General features: G+C 42.3%; 1 protein-coding gene across 2 annotated transcripts in view; it reads left to right on the forward strand.

Annotated features, from left to right (window-relative positions):
• PELI2 (pellino E3 ubiquitin protein ligase family member 2) overlaps positions 1-14,021 on the forward strand; it is a 171,307-nt gene that overhangs the window by 79,438 nt on the left and 77,848 nt on the right. The window lies entirely within an intron of this gene.

Consider the following 14,021-nt stretch of genomic DNA (forward strand, 5'->3'; position numbering starts at 1 on the left):
AATTTTAGGTCATACCTTTCTCTTCTCTTCTCACAGTAATTCTATAAACAAAAACAGTTTTATTACTGTCATGTTTGAGCCAATGTTTCGGCCTTGCTGTTCAAGTCCTTTCTCATGAGAATGGTCACATGGTGTTTCTGAATCATCTTTAGTGACTGTCCTGAATGTCTCCACATTCCCTTGTTTGGAAACTAAATGTCTCAGTTCTGTGTGGGCTCCAGTGGAAGCCATTTACTTCCGTTGCATTTTTGTGTTTATACTGTGTTTAGTCTGGGTCATTTCTTCTCGTATGTTGCTGCTGAGGTGGAATCCAGTTAAAGAACGAAGAACTTTCAAAACGACAGGGTTCCACTAATCATCTCATCTAAGATGGCAGATTCTCAAACTTAGTTAAAAGGCCATTTTTTATTATCAGGAATATTAAAATGGAAGATTATATTTAAAATAATAACTGTAAATCCTATTGATTTCTCAGGGTGTGGTTAGCGCTGAACCAAGGTTTATAACTGATGTGACCCATTATAAACAGTTAAGCTTAATGGTCAGTTTGACGTATTTATTCTAATTAAACCCAAATCCTACTAGCTCCATAGACAGATACATTTGTTTGCATAAATTAAAATATGTGAACATATCAGGGAAACCAAACTCTCAGCTATTTCTCCGAAGTCTGTTTGTGTGTGTACTTTGGATATACAGTGCAGCCCTGCTGTTCTGCAGGCTCTGTGCGTGGTGGTGCCACGTGTGCGGCGGTGCTCTGTCCGCCATGGTGACTTGGCATTGAAGGAGCGTACCTGCGGCTGCCTTCCCTAGAGAGCCTCCCCCAACGTGTGGCAGATCGGTATCAAGTTGAGGCGTCTTGGCAGTCATCATTTGAGGTGATTAGTGAAGAGTTTGTACAAAGCAAGGAGCAGTGACTTAGAGCTGGACTTCAAGACCTTAAAATAAATGTTTATATTCTTTGCAATCTAGTTTATAATTCATTTCCCAAATACTTGTTGTCGTTTTTTGGTAGTTGAGGAAAACAGGACATACTTCTGTTTTCTTTGCTTCCTCCATACTGCCCCACTGCAATCATACTGAGAGCTCAACAGTAGACTGCTGACTGTGTGCCTGATGCTGCTCTGTGGGCTTTTCATATATGTCCCTCTCGATGGTCGTACAAGGTAGGACCTCATCCTCCATTTTTCAGATGAGGCGTCTGAGGCACAGAGTGCTTAAGTAACCTCCCGAGACCACACAGCTGGTGAGAAATGGAGTGGATACTCACACCTGCACCGTCATCTGATGCCCAAGGCTGCCTTCATGACCACAGCACTCTGCACTGGTACTGTAGCAGGGTACAACCCAGAGCTGGAAGTGATGGCTAGGAAGAAAGAAATCTTATTAAAAGATGGCAAAATAACCAGTATTACCACCATCCAACCAAAAATACAGTCCTATATGTTGAAATCTTGGATATTAGATTTTGGGAATGTTGATGATTGTGAGGGTACAGCCTCCAGTTCTGGCAGGGATGATGCTTAAAAAGAAAAAGTAACTGAGTTCCTGACTCAGCTTTCCTTATTAAAGTTCCTGTTGTGGATGAGTTTGTAACATCGAAGCAGGGTTTAGCAGAAGAGCTAATGGCAATTTTATTAATTATCTTAGATTTGCATTTCAAACATTCTGATTGTTCGGCTCACAGATTTTGTCTGGACTCAAGACCGTTAGTGATCGTTGTTAAATGAAACTGTCTAAGGATCTCACAAGTATGTTTGGATTTCACAGGCCTATTTTTACATCAAAAAGTCACACATAGTCATCTTTAATATTCAAATTGTCTGATCTAGGCATAAAACACCAAATGAAAGAACATTAAGCTTCAGTCTTTAAATGTAAACCTAAGGCAGAGCCCTAGCCCGTGAATTTGGAGTCCTGGAACTTGCTCCTGCTTGGGACTCCCCATAAATGATTCACTCTCTCTGAGCCCCAGTGAGGAAGCTGTAAAGTGAAACTGTAAACAAGTCCTGTTTGCTGCAGTTCCTCACATTTTGTTACCCTATCAAAGGATGATTCTGGATTTGTTGACTGTTTTTCCATGAGAAATATAGAAATGCAGAAAACAGGGAAATGTAGAAAAAATAGAGAAATACGGAAAATAGGGCAATGTAGAAAAATAGAGAAATGTAGAAAAGAGGGAAAGATGAGCTGGAACCTCTGACAGATGTTTCCATTTTTCTGTAAGTAGGCTTGCGGGCTGCCTCCTTCCTGCTTAATGTGAGATAGTCTTTCATCCTGGGTCTTGAACGGTGGTGTGCCCAGTGGTGACAGTCACCCAGGAACGGCCTAGGGACTTTAAAAAGTCTAACAGTGACACTTTGCTTTTGAAGTTCATGTTCCCGTGTATGGTGAATTTTACATGCATTCAACCAACACTTTCTCAGGGCCTGCCATACAGACAATATTTTTAAGAAAAATGTACTCCTCCCTTTGTAATTTGGTTGAATTGTATTGTTGGACTCCACCTGAAACCGTTCGGTTCTCATAGGCTCTCATCTGTTTAGATTGCAGGGTACTGTGACGTGAAGTGATGCTTCAGAGCGGCTAAATGTCACTTTGCTCTGTTTGCGGGCGGCTCAGTTGCACTGGGTTTACTGAGATGCAGTTACGTGTGTTTAACCAAGAACATGGCTAGCTAATTATTTACAGTAATCTCATGAACCCATGGTCAATCAGTACGTATTCTTTTTCTATAAAAGCGGAATTCTACTTGCTGAGTCATTTCAAGTTAAAACAGGCTTCTTAATCTTGCACTACTGTTGATATTTGCCACGATCGTGAGAACGTATTGAGCGTTTATTACGTGGTAGGCATTGTTGCACACACTTGACGTGTGTTAAATCAACCTGTTCTCACAACCCAGTGAGGTGAATTCTGCCTGTTATATAGATGAAGAAACTGAGGGACAGGCATACGTGAGATAGCTTGCCAATGTCACACAGCTGGTAGGTAGCAGCCCCCGGGCTCCAAAGCCCACACTCTTAACCAACTTAAAATTACCCAATGGGGCCATGTAAGGTGTTTGCTTTTTTTTTTTTTTTAATAAATACTCTTATTGTCACCGAATAAAAATGAGGATGATTGTAAAAATGGAAGGGAAAGTAGATAGGATAGTATCCCTTTAGCAAAAAAATTATTTTAGGAGAGTTTGCCTGAATTGTAAAAATAATTCTGTAGTTAGTAATTGCCTTTTTTTTTTTTTTTTTTTGGCTTAGTTTTTTTGTCTTTGGTTTTTCTAGAATGAATTCGTACCTCCTCTCTTCCATAGAAGTGTAAATCTCCCCTTAGCATCCTCTGACTCATCAGTTGTCTGTCAGTTCTGTTTTTCTTAGTGGGGACAGTCCTCCGGGAACCTCCGCTTGTTGACTTCCCACAGAATCTTTGCTCTCCAGGCCCGCTCACTCTCAGCCGGCGGCCAGCTTGCTGTCTCTGCCTCTCTCACCGGAGGCTTCCCTCGGTGTGTGCTGATACCTGGTGGTCTGCTCCTACGCGAGGCTGGGTCTGGGTATGGGGAGGGCTGGGGCTCCCGTCGTGCGGAGCTGCACTGTCCTGCCGTGGGCAGGGCCATGGCTTCTGGAGGGTGTGTCTCCTGCTGGGACGCAATGAGAAGTGTGCAGCATAGCATCTGCGACGTATTCTTGACATCTTTCACGTGAATTTGATCATTAAGAAACAGCAGGCACGTCCAGATCAGGGGGCATTTTATAAGATACCTGGCCTGGACTCTTCAAAAATGTGTATTATGGAAGACCAAAAACTTTTTTAAAATGAAGGGCAGGGGAGCTGTTCTTTATTAAAGTAGATTAAACAGGCGGGACAACCAAGTACAGTGTGAGGTCATTCCTTGGATCCTGGATTTTTAAAAAATGCTATGAAAGTGCAATTTGTAAATACTTGGGGAAGTTTGAATATGAGATGAAGTAGGTAATCATTGTATGAAAGTTAATTGCTTGGGTGTGGTGATGGTATTATGACTATGTAGGAAATTGCTAAAATATAATGTCTGCATTGCTCTGAAGTAGTTCAGCTGAAAAAAAAGATATTTGTGCATATGGACCTTTTCCTCTCTCTTCACACAAAACATGCACACACTGTATCTCTATAATAGAGATACTACACTGTCTAGAGAGGATGTGTTAATGCGAGCAGATGTGGCAAAAAAAAAAGTTAATAATTTTGAATCCAAATGAAGAATATAGGGGTGTTTATCTTATGACTGTAAACTTCTCTGTAGGTTGGAATATGTCAGAAGGAAGTTGGGGTGGAGAATCAGCCTAGCATTTTATGTTGAGTCATAAGGCTCTTCCCCTCAAGGTCAGTTCTGAGATTAAAACTTTCTCTAACTTTTTGGTAAAACACATTTATGAAGAAAATCAAATCACAACTTGCTGTTAAAAATGTAGAAGAGTTATTAGAGTTTGAGGTTGGAAGACCAGATTTTACTCAAAGAAATATTTTAATAACGGTAATTAGAGTATGATTTTACATCTTAGTATTGTGTTGCAGTTTCATTAGCAGCATTTCTTTTTAATTTGCATTTCAGTGGTACATTGAGTTGTCTTACAATAAACAGTGTGTCTTATAATAAACAGTGTTACTAGATTTGGAATGGAGTATTTAGGACAGTGAATCAGGAAGACCTGATTTCTGTACATGATGGGACTTGAGGATGGGAACTGTGTATGTTTTGCTCATCTTTTAATGCTGAGTCCTGAGAGCAGTGTCTCGTGCACAGAAGATGCTCAGCAAAAGTGTTGATGAGTAAGTAAGTGAATGGCATATATTGATTTCAGATGTGCTATTTGATTTTTGCAACTGTTTACTGTAAAAAGACTGACCTCTGTTGATTAATGATGATTTGATGAATATCAGACTTAGTCCAAATTTTGTTGTGAAAACTATCACTAAGCTAGAATTGTTCACTAGACTTCATTTCTTACATCCATTTGTAATTGTTAAATTGAAACCTTTGGTATCAATTTTTTAGGTACATTTCAGTAGTTCTGCCTGGGCTCTCTAGAGTTGTGGGTCATTACAGTGAATAGATCACCTCATTTTCTGGATAATGAAATAGGGGCTAGAGGGGGCCCTAGCAACAGACTGGGGATCCAAAGAAGGGTGAGACCCCATTTTTTTTCTAATTGAGAGAAAGCAGGCCTGCTGAGTGGGCTTCAGAGTGCTGATCTTTAATGTGTGTGTATGTTTCATGTATATGTATATCTCCACATATTTATATTTGTATTTATGTCTAATGTGCATGATGTATATATGTAGATATTCTCTATGTCTGTAAACTTCTTTCTGAGAATCATTTGATTTATTATAAGAACATAAATGTTTACTTCTGAGTTGGACAACGAAGGACAAAGAAATGATTCAAAATTCAATGAAACAGTGAAAACACGGTGTTTATGAGGTCACTTTCTTTATTATCTATTTAACAAAAATCTATTGGGCACCTGCTGAGGGAACCCGTACTGAGCCAGCTGCTCGTGGTAGGTCCAGTCCTCATCCTAGTTGACCTTGCAGTCTGGTGTAAGTGCCTCAGATTACTTCCCTTTACTTGATTTGAAACGGATTTGCTGGGATTTGTTACCAGAATTAATCAGAAAAACGGAAACAGAAAAACCATGGTTATATTGGAATGCGGGTTTGCACATCGCCCTTCGTTTCCCTTTCCAGGAAATTTTTTTTGAGAAAGTTATTCTTAGTTGACGGAAACAATTTCTCCTGCTTTGTCCTCATCTTACAACATTCTCCTCCACCAAATGGATTATCCTTCGTAAACCTTGTCGAGCTGGAAGGAAGCTCTTACGTCACTGTTCTGGTCACACCACATGCTCCAGTAAGTTGTCATCTCAGGGTTCAGTAAACGACTCCCTTCATGTGCTACGCCGGCGGGGATATTTCTGTCTCCAGAATTCCATCAAAGGCTGCTTGTTTTTCTGACTGTTCCACATTCCTAGAATACACAGAGTGGTTTCCCTTCAGATGTTTCAAAATAACACAAAAATCCTGGAATTTGCCACAAGCCCAGGCCAGAGTCTCTGCCTTTCCCATTCCTCCTTGAGTGCTTTCTTTGTTTCCTGCGGTTCACTGTTCTATTTACCCATCGAGCAGCACTTTCCCTCTCAGTGTAGGGCTCTGGTGCGCTGCCTGTTCACCTCTGATCCGGAGCTCTGTCAAGTGCTTTCTGAAATTCCAAAACCACTGCCACTCCTGTGATTACCGTAGTCGGCGCGCTCCTCTGCTGTGTGAGAGCGGCTGGCTGTGCCTGAAAGCGTGTTGCCTGTGCCTAATCACCATGTGCTCGGCTAGCTGTCACATAAGGGCCCTTGGTTCTCAATGATAACTTGGCTGTTGGATTGTGAGTCTGCAGTGAAACCCTGGGAAGACGGTGGAAATTAATAATGAGAACTACCACCCAAGACCATAGCAAACGTAGGATTTTAAGTTTCAAGAAGTGCCTCGTTCCTCATGGCCCTTAGACACATGCTAAGATGATAGGATCCTAATAAATAATATTCTTTGCACGTTGCCAGCGAGGCCAGTAGAACAAAAAGTGACTGAATGATATGAGTAAATCCTAATATTGTTGTCACTGTCACCATGTCAGAATCAGAACAGCTTCCACTGTTGGCTTCTGACCGTGTCCCAGTCACTGTGCTGAGAATTTTACATACATGATCACCTGTAATACCTCATTATATATTTTTGAGCACCTACTATATTCCAGGTACTATGGTAAATACTGGGGATTTTATACTTGCTAACCACCAGGAATTTATAGTTTAGTAAGAGGTCCTTGCAAGAAAATTAGGATGTCCCCATAGAACACAGTATGGCTGAGATGCATTAGGATCAGGGACCGATTTGCTAGCAGTTTCATTTTCCTTCACCAGACTGTATTCCATAGAAACAGTATCACACAATGTGGATAAGCTACAATCAAGCTTTAATGTCACCTGGACCCATGGGAGGAAAGGGGTGGTGGGACTGGTAGTGAAAGAGGACTGACAAGGGCCAGCATGGCATCTCTCCCGTGGGACAGCTGACAGCTGAAAAGGGGGCGCCTGTCAGGACAGTGAGGCCTTTCCAGTCTGGCCAGAGGTCCCCTAGTGCAGAGCGGCAGCCCGACCCGGAGCAGGCCGCATTGCCTTCAGGTTAGATGGCTGTCATGCTTTCTTTCTGGAAGGAGCCTGGATCCTTATCTTGATGGCAGGCACATTGGAATTGTCAGGAATTCAGGACTGGGACTCACATGGCAAACATCAAACTCTCATCTTTTTCAAACTTACAGGCTTTTCCTGCCTGACACTTCTTGGATGTCAGGCCTGGACTCAGTGCCTACATTCAAAGTGCTGTCTGTGTTATCAAGTTGCATCAGCCAGCTTTATAGGGAGAGCTTTAGTGGTTTAGGAGTCAAGTCTGGTGAGCACGGGAAGAATCACCCTTGAGTGCCTGCTGGGATGGGGGCAGGCACCAGTGGGGAGGGGATTCTCAGGGGCTCCTCCTGAGCTCCCTCACCATGGTGGGCCGGTGCTGTGAGATGCCGAGCAGGACAACCTAGCCTGTGCCAGGGGAGATGGCTCCCACGCCTGAAAAATAAACTGGGGGAGATGGGGAAGTGACTGTCATAGAGGTAGGCACAGCAAAATCTGCTCCAGGAATTAGTATTTCCATTCGACCAGAAGGTGCAGGAGACAGGAGGCTGTTAGGAAACTGTCGCATTTGCCTTTTCCTCCGTGTCGACATTTGTAGTTACAGAGCAAAGGCAGTGGTGGGTGAAACCGCTGGCACCTGAGCATGAATCAAGGCTCTGGCTCCCAACTGTAGTCATTTTCTTCATTGCCACAAAGCACCTGCAGTTTTTTTCAATGCAGCTTCACTTGTTGAAGCAGTGGGCATTATTTTTATTAAATCTCAACCCTTGAGTGCACACGTTGTCTTTGCATCATGCATGAGGAAACGAGAGGTGCAGATAAAGAACTCCTGTCACTTCTGTCACCTACCGCAGGGGAAGAGTCATCTCGGGAAGAGCACTGGTGCAGCATTGCTTTGCGTCCTGATCTAGCCACTCTAAGGGAACAGCATTTTTTACTTAAAAGAATGACATGTCCACATGGTTATTCAATTTGGGTATTTGGTGCCTGTATTCTGAACAAAAGCTATTGTTGCCTATGTTAAAAATCCAAGCTTTCCATTACTGAAGAGAAAGAAAGAGGCTGGAGGAATAACTCTCTCAGACTTCAGACAATACTATAGAGCTACAGTCATCAAGACAGCATGGTATTGGTACAAAAACAGACATATAGACCAATGGAACAGAACAGAGAGCCCAGAAATGAACCCACAAACTTTTGGTCAACTAATCTTCGACAAAGGAGGCAAGAATATACAATGGAATAAAGACAGTCTCTTCAGCAAGTGGTGTTGGGAAAACTGGACAGCAGCATGTAAAACAGTGAAGCTAGAACACTCCCTTACACCATACACAAAAATAAACTCAAAATGGATCAAAGACTTAAACATAAGACAAGATACAATAAACCTCCTAGAAGAAAATATAGGCAAAACATTATCTGACATACATCTCAAAAATGTTCTCCTAGGGCAGTCTACTCAAGCAATAGATATAAAAGCAAGAATAAACAAATGGGACCTAATGAAACTTACAAGCTTCTGCACAGCAAAGGAAACCATAAGTAAAACAAAAAGACAACCTATGGAACGGGAAAAAATTTTTGCTAATGAAACCGACAAAGGCTTGATCTCCAGAATATATAAGCAGCTCATATGACTTAAGAAACAACCAAACAACCCAATCCAAAAATGGGCAGAAAACCTAAACAAGCAATTCTCCAAGGAAGACATACAAATGATCAATAGGCACATGAAAAAATGTTCAGTATCACTAATTATCAGAGAAATGCAAGTCAAAACTACAATGAGGTATCACCAGTCAGAATGGCCATCATTCAAAAGTCCACAAATGACAAATGCTGGAGAGGCTGTGGAGAAAAGGGAACCCTCCTACGCTGCTGGTGGGAATGCAGTTTGGTGCAGCCACTGTGGAAAACAGTATGGAGAGTCCTCAAAAGACTAGGAATAGACATACCATATGACCCAAGAATCCTGCTCCTGGGCATATATCCAGAAGGAACCCTACTTCAGGATGACACCTGCACCCCAATGTTCATAGCAGCACTATTTACAATAGCCAAGACATAGAGACAGCCTAAATGTCCATCAGTGGATGACTGGATAAAGAAGAGGTGGTATATTTATACAATGGAATACTACTCAGCCATAAAAACCAACAGCATAACACCATTTGCAGCAACATGGATGCTCCTGGAGAATGTCATTCTAAGTGAAGTCAGCCAGAAAGAGAAAGAAAAATACCATATGAGATCGCTCATATGTGGAATCTAAAAAAAAAAAAAAAAAAACAAACAAAAAAAACCAAAGCATAACTACAAAACAGAAACAGACACATAGACATAGAATACAAACTTGTGGTTGCCAAGGGGGTGGAGGGTGGGAAGGGATAGACAGGATTTCAAAATTTTGAATAGATAAACAAGATTATACTGTACAGCACAGAGAAATATACACAAGATCTTAAGGGAGCTCACAGAGAAAAAATGTGATAATATATATATGTTCATGTATAACTGAAAAATTGTGCTCTACACTGGAATTTGACACAATATTGTAAAATGATTATAAATCAGGAAAAAATGTTTTAAAAAATCCAAGCTTTCAAGCAAAAATTAAGATTTGAGAAAACTTGTATCTGCCACCAAGTCTTGATAGTAATCCTTAAGACTATTCTGATGAGCTTAGTGGTAATATTGATAAATGTGAATTTTTATATGTATAATGTAATGTGCCAGCATTTGAAAGATCTGCATAACTCAGTGAATGTTTCTGAAATGACCAAAGCTTGACATTACGTATGTAACTCATGTTACGTACATTACTCATATGTAGTTAAAAGATCTGTTCAGGTATAAGAGAGACTAATGGATTTTAATGTAGTCATGTAAGAAAAGCCCATTGATGTGATTTCAGATTCTGCATTGCAACAAATCTTTAAGAAATGACGAGTTGTCCAGTTTTGGTGTCGTATCACAAAAAGAGTGTGATAATAGTGTTGTGGTTATGTAGGGTCACTGTCCCTGTTTGTAAAAGCACTAGAGTAATTAGAGGCGAAATGTCACATTTCATATGGGAAGGCATAAAAAGAGAGAGCACATGTGGTATAGTGGTAATCACTGGTAAATTTAGGTAAAGGGTATACATGTAGGGATACTCATTGTACTATTTTTTAAATCTTTGTTTTAAACATTGTACTGTTTTTTTTTTAAAACTTTTTATGTAGTTTTGAAGTGTTTTCAGAATAAACTGTTCATGAAAAATACAATAGCCAGAATAAAATAAATCAATCAAAGGTTTGGAAAATAAAAATGTCTCCTAAAATGTAAAACAGAAAAATAAAAGTAATAGAAATTAAGGAGAAAAAAAAAAAAGAGGATCAGTCTAGTAAGTCTAATAGTCAATTAGTGTGAATCTTACAAAGCAAACTGGAAGAAAAGGAGTTATCAAAGGAATAACGGAATAGAATGGGATGAAATATCCCAGAACTGGTGACATGAATCCCCAGATTGAAAATGCACACAAAGTGCCCAACGCAGCAATGGAAGGAAAGAGCTACATCAGGTCATTCGTGGAGTCATAAGGTGATGGGGCTTTTTTGATTGGTAGGTGTGTTGAGGTGCCCCAGCATGATTGTGGTCTGTCACCTCCTGTGAAGCCTGCCCTCGAGTTGCCACGTCTCCTCCCCTGCCACCCACAGGGTTCCGTGCTCGCGTAGTACTGAGTGTGCACCTCTTACAGGGCTTCTCATGTTTGTGTTGTTTTCCAACCTAGTTAGGGGAGAGAATGCCTCTTACTGATATCTGTACCGTCAGCTCTCGTCAGCTCTAATCATAGTACTTGGCACCTGATGAAAAATACTTACTTTTTTTTGGCGGCTGGATGGGTGACTATAAATAAGATAGGCATTTGACTTATGTCAAAGTTTTAGACAAATTTCATTATAAAAGTATTAAACGTGTTATTTTTCTATTTGTTATTTCCAGCTGGTAGGGTTGCCAGATGGCTGAATTCCAAGTTGGAGGTAATGTGGGAATACTATTAAAAAGGCTCTTTAGTTTTTTTCCTTTTTGGTAGATCTAGCTAAACCACTTCTTTTCCTTTTTTTTTTAAGAGGAAAAATCCATGCTATGGAAGCTCAGAACTGATACAAATGCATACATGTCCCCTGGGAGTAGAAGTATCATTCTGTGGAACATTGAAATCAAAAATCCAAAGTCAAACAGCTGATTAGGACCTTCATTTAGTCATAGCAATGTATTAAGATTTTGCTATACACCTGAAACTAACATTATAAACCAACTACACATCAATTTAAAAAAAAAAAAGAAGAGCCTGTTGTTACATGCTAGGGGTAGCTCTGGTGGTCACTACTGGGGGCAAAAAAACCCCACAAACAAACAAAAAACCCTAACACCCAGAGAACCAGTTGTAGAGGTCGCCAAAAAAGGACATAGCAGTGAAATCAGCTGGAGGACAAACTAGGACAGAGACACAGTTTTTTTGGACATTAAACATGTGTCCAAAACAAATTGGGGGCCAGCATCTGAAATCCACAAAACAATCCACTATCTCTCATGTCTTCATATCCTGAGCAGAACTGATTTCTCAAATGCTGCATTGCTTTGCTTTTCATATGTATTATTGCACTGTGGGTTTTTTTTTTTTTTTTTCCACTGAAAAAATTCCATTTCCCCCAGAACTCTTGCCAGGACCGACCTTCAGTAGATCACAGACCCTGAGTCTCTGCTACTTAAGTAGCCCCCCGCCGCGTGTCCTGCGCAGGCCAGCCTGGCCCCAGGGTGTGGTTCTGTCTTGGGACCCTGACCCACACAGGCCGAGCTGAACTCCCGCAGGGGACCTGGAAGACATGATACACGAGGTGTGGAAGGTGTGCGGGTGACAGGTTTTCCTCCCTGCTGCCTTATTGATGTGCTTTTGGAGGAGGACTGACTTGTGGGGGAGGTAGGGGGGCTCTGACTTGTTAAGCAGGTGAGGTCTCCGAGGCCAGGCTCGGGCAGTCAGTGTCTGTGGCTGTTAGGAGAGCTGTAACTCTCACCATAACTCAGGCTTCCTTCAGCACCTCTTTTCTGGCAGGTGTCCTGGAGGCAGGAACAGGACAGTGACACTCACATGCCAGTGGCCAGTCTAGGCCTGTCCCCTGCAGGAGAGGGGAGGCATGAGCCCTGACTAAGAAATCTAGCTGAGGCCAGTGGTCAGAGGCATGAGAGGTGCTGGTGGGGGAAGACGGGGGTCGGGAGGCAGAGTCAGGGGAAGAGTCTTGTCTGCATGTGCCACGTGTGACCCTTTCGGGAGCCTTGGCTCTGAAGTCAGTGTAGGGGCCTCTTCCCAGACCTGCCGCCTGCAGTCCTTGCCCTTCACAGTTCTTAGGGACTCCAAAACTAGGAAGTCACTATGCAGGCATAAAGTATTAGATGATAAAATTCACGAGCTTTGGCCTTGGCGACATCCTTATCGCTTCTTCAGGAAGCAGAGAAACAACCTGGATATTGATATCTTTTCTCCTCCAATGTGTGCGGGTAAAGTTACAGTTTGTAGCATGAGTTCATTCTGTATCTGTTTAGCATCCCACTTTTTCAGCCCAGGCAAAAGTTTTGCACAGTAGAGGTAGAAGGAGATCCAGAAAGGAATTAGCCTGTTGGAAATCCAGGGAGCAGCAGATTTCAAGGGCAGAAAGGGCAAGGTCAGATTTAGCGGTTGGTTAGGGGAGGGCGGGGAGGGGGCCTGGGAGCTGGGAGCAGGCCCACTGGGCAGCCTAGTGCAGTTCCCAGAGAGAGGCGAAGGCAGGTTGCAGAGAGTTAGCGGGGAAAAGAGCCGGGATTGAAGCAGTGGGTGGACTTTTGTCACTGAGAGTCCAGCAGTTTGATGATGAAGGGAAGAATTGTGCTGGTGGTGGTGTTTTTAGGATGGAGGGGGCAAAAAATGAGTTTGTGGGTGGGCTTAACGAGCTAGTGGTCGGGGAGGGAGGCAGAAGTAGCAAGAGCAGGGCTCAGAATAAGCGTCGTTGATAATTGGTGGGAAGATGCCAACAAAAAGCTCAGCTTTATTTATTCTGGTGGTTTTCTCCTGAGGGATGTATCAATTTTCTGAACAACAAATATGTGCCTCGTGCAGTGTTAATTTTTTTTCCTAATGAAGGTCCTGGGAAGTGAATGCAGTGGTAATTTTTAAGGGCTCATTTATCGGGCTTGTCCTAATGTCACTATGAGATAATTCAGTAAAACCCATACATCCCAAATTGGGATCCACAGGGAAGTAGAGTGTGAAATTAATTGGGATGCAGAGCCAGAAGGTTTGTCTTGCTTTCTCACCTGGGCTCAGGGTCTGGGGAAGCCAGCAGAGGCAGGTCTGCCACTGTGAGGCATGGAGCTTGGGGATTGGGGAAGTTGGGGAGAGGGGCTGGGAGGCACTGAGCCCCTATGCTGTAACTTTGACAGGTTCTGGGGTAGGTTTGGGAAAGAAAATGATTCTAGTTTTTCCTTGAATTTGTTTTTGAATGTCAGTGGCACTTACCAGTTGGACTGTTTGGGTTTAGGAAGTATTTGCAATATCCACAGATTAACGTGCCCATGGTCATTGCTTTTGTAGAATATCCTCATTTTTTGCCTCTCTTCTGCTTCCCAGCCCTCCTCCAGAGTGTGTCCCGTGGGATGAATTTTGTCAAATGGTTTCTTCTTGGTTTCTCCTCTTGGTAGAAAGAGGATTCAGACCCACATGTCCTGGAGGGACCTGAACCTGGAGTCAGCTGCAGTTAGGCATCAGGGCTGTCCTTGGAGGAGGAGCTGGCGGACACAGCA

This window comes from Camelus ferus, chromosome 6 (assembly GCF_009834535.1).
Source record: "Camelus ferus isolate YT-003-E chromosome 6, BCGSAC_Cfer_1.0, whole genome shotgun sequence".
In the NCBI taxonomy this organism is placed as follows: Eukaryota; Metazoa; Chordata; class Mammalia; order Artiodactyla; family Camelidae; genus Camelus; species Camelus ferus.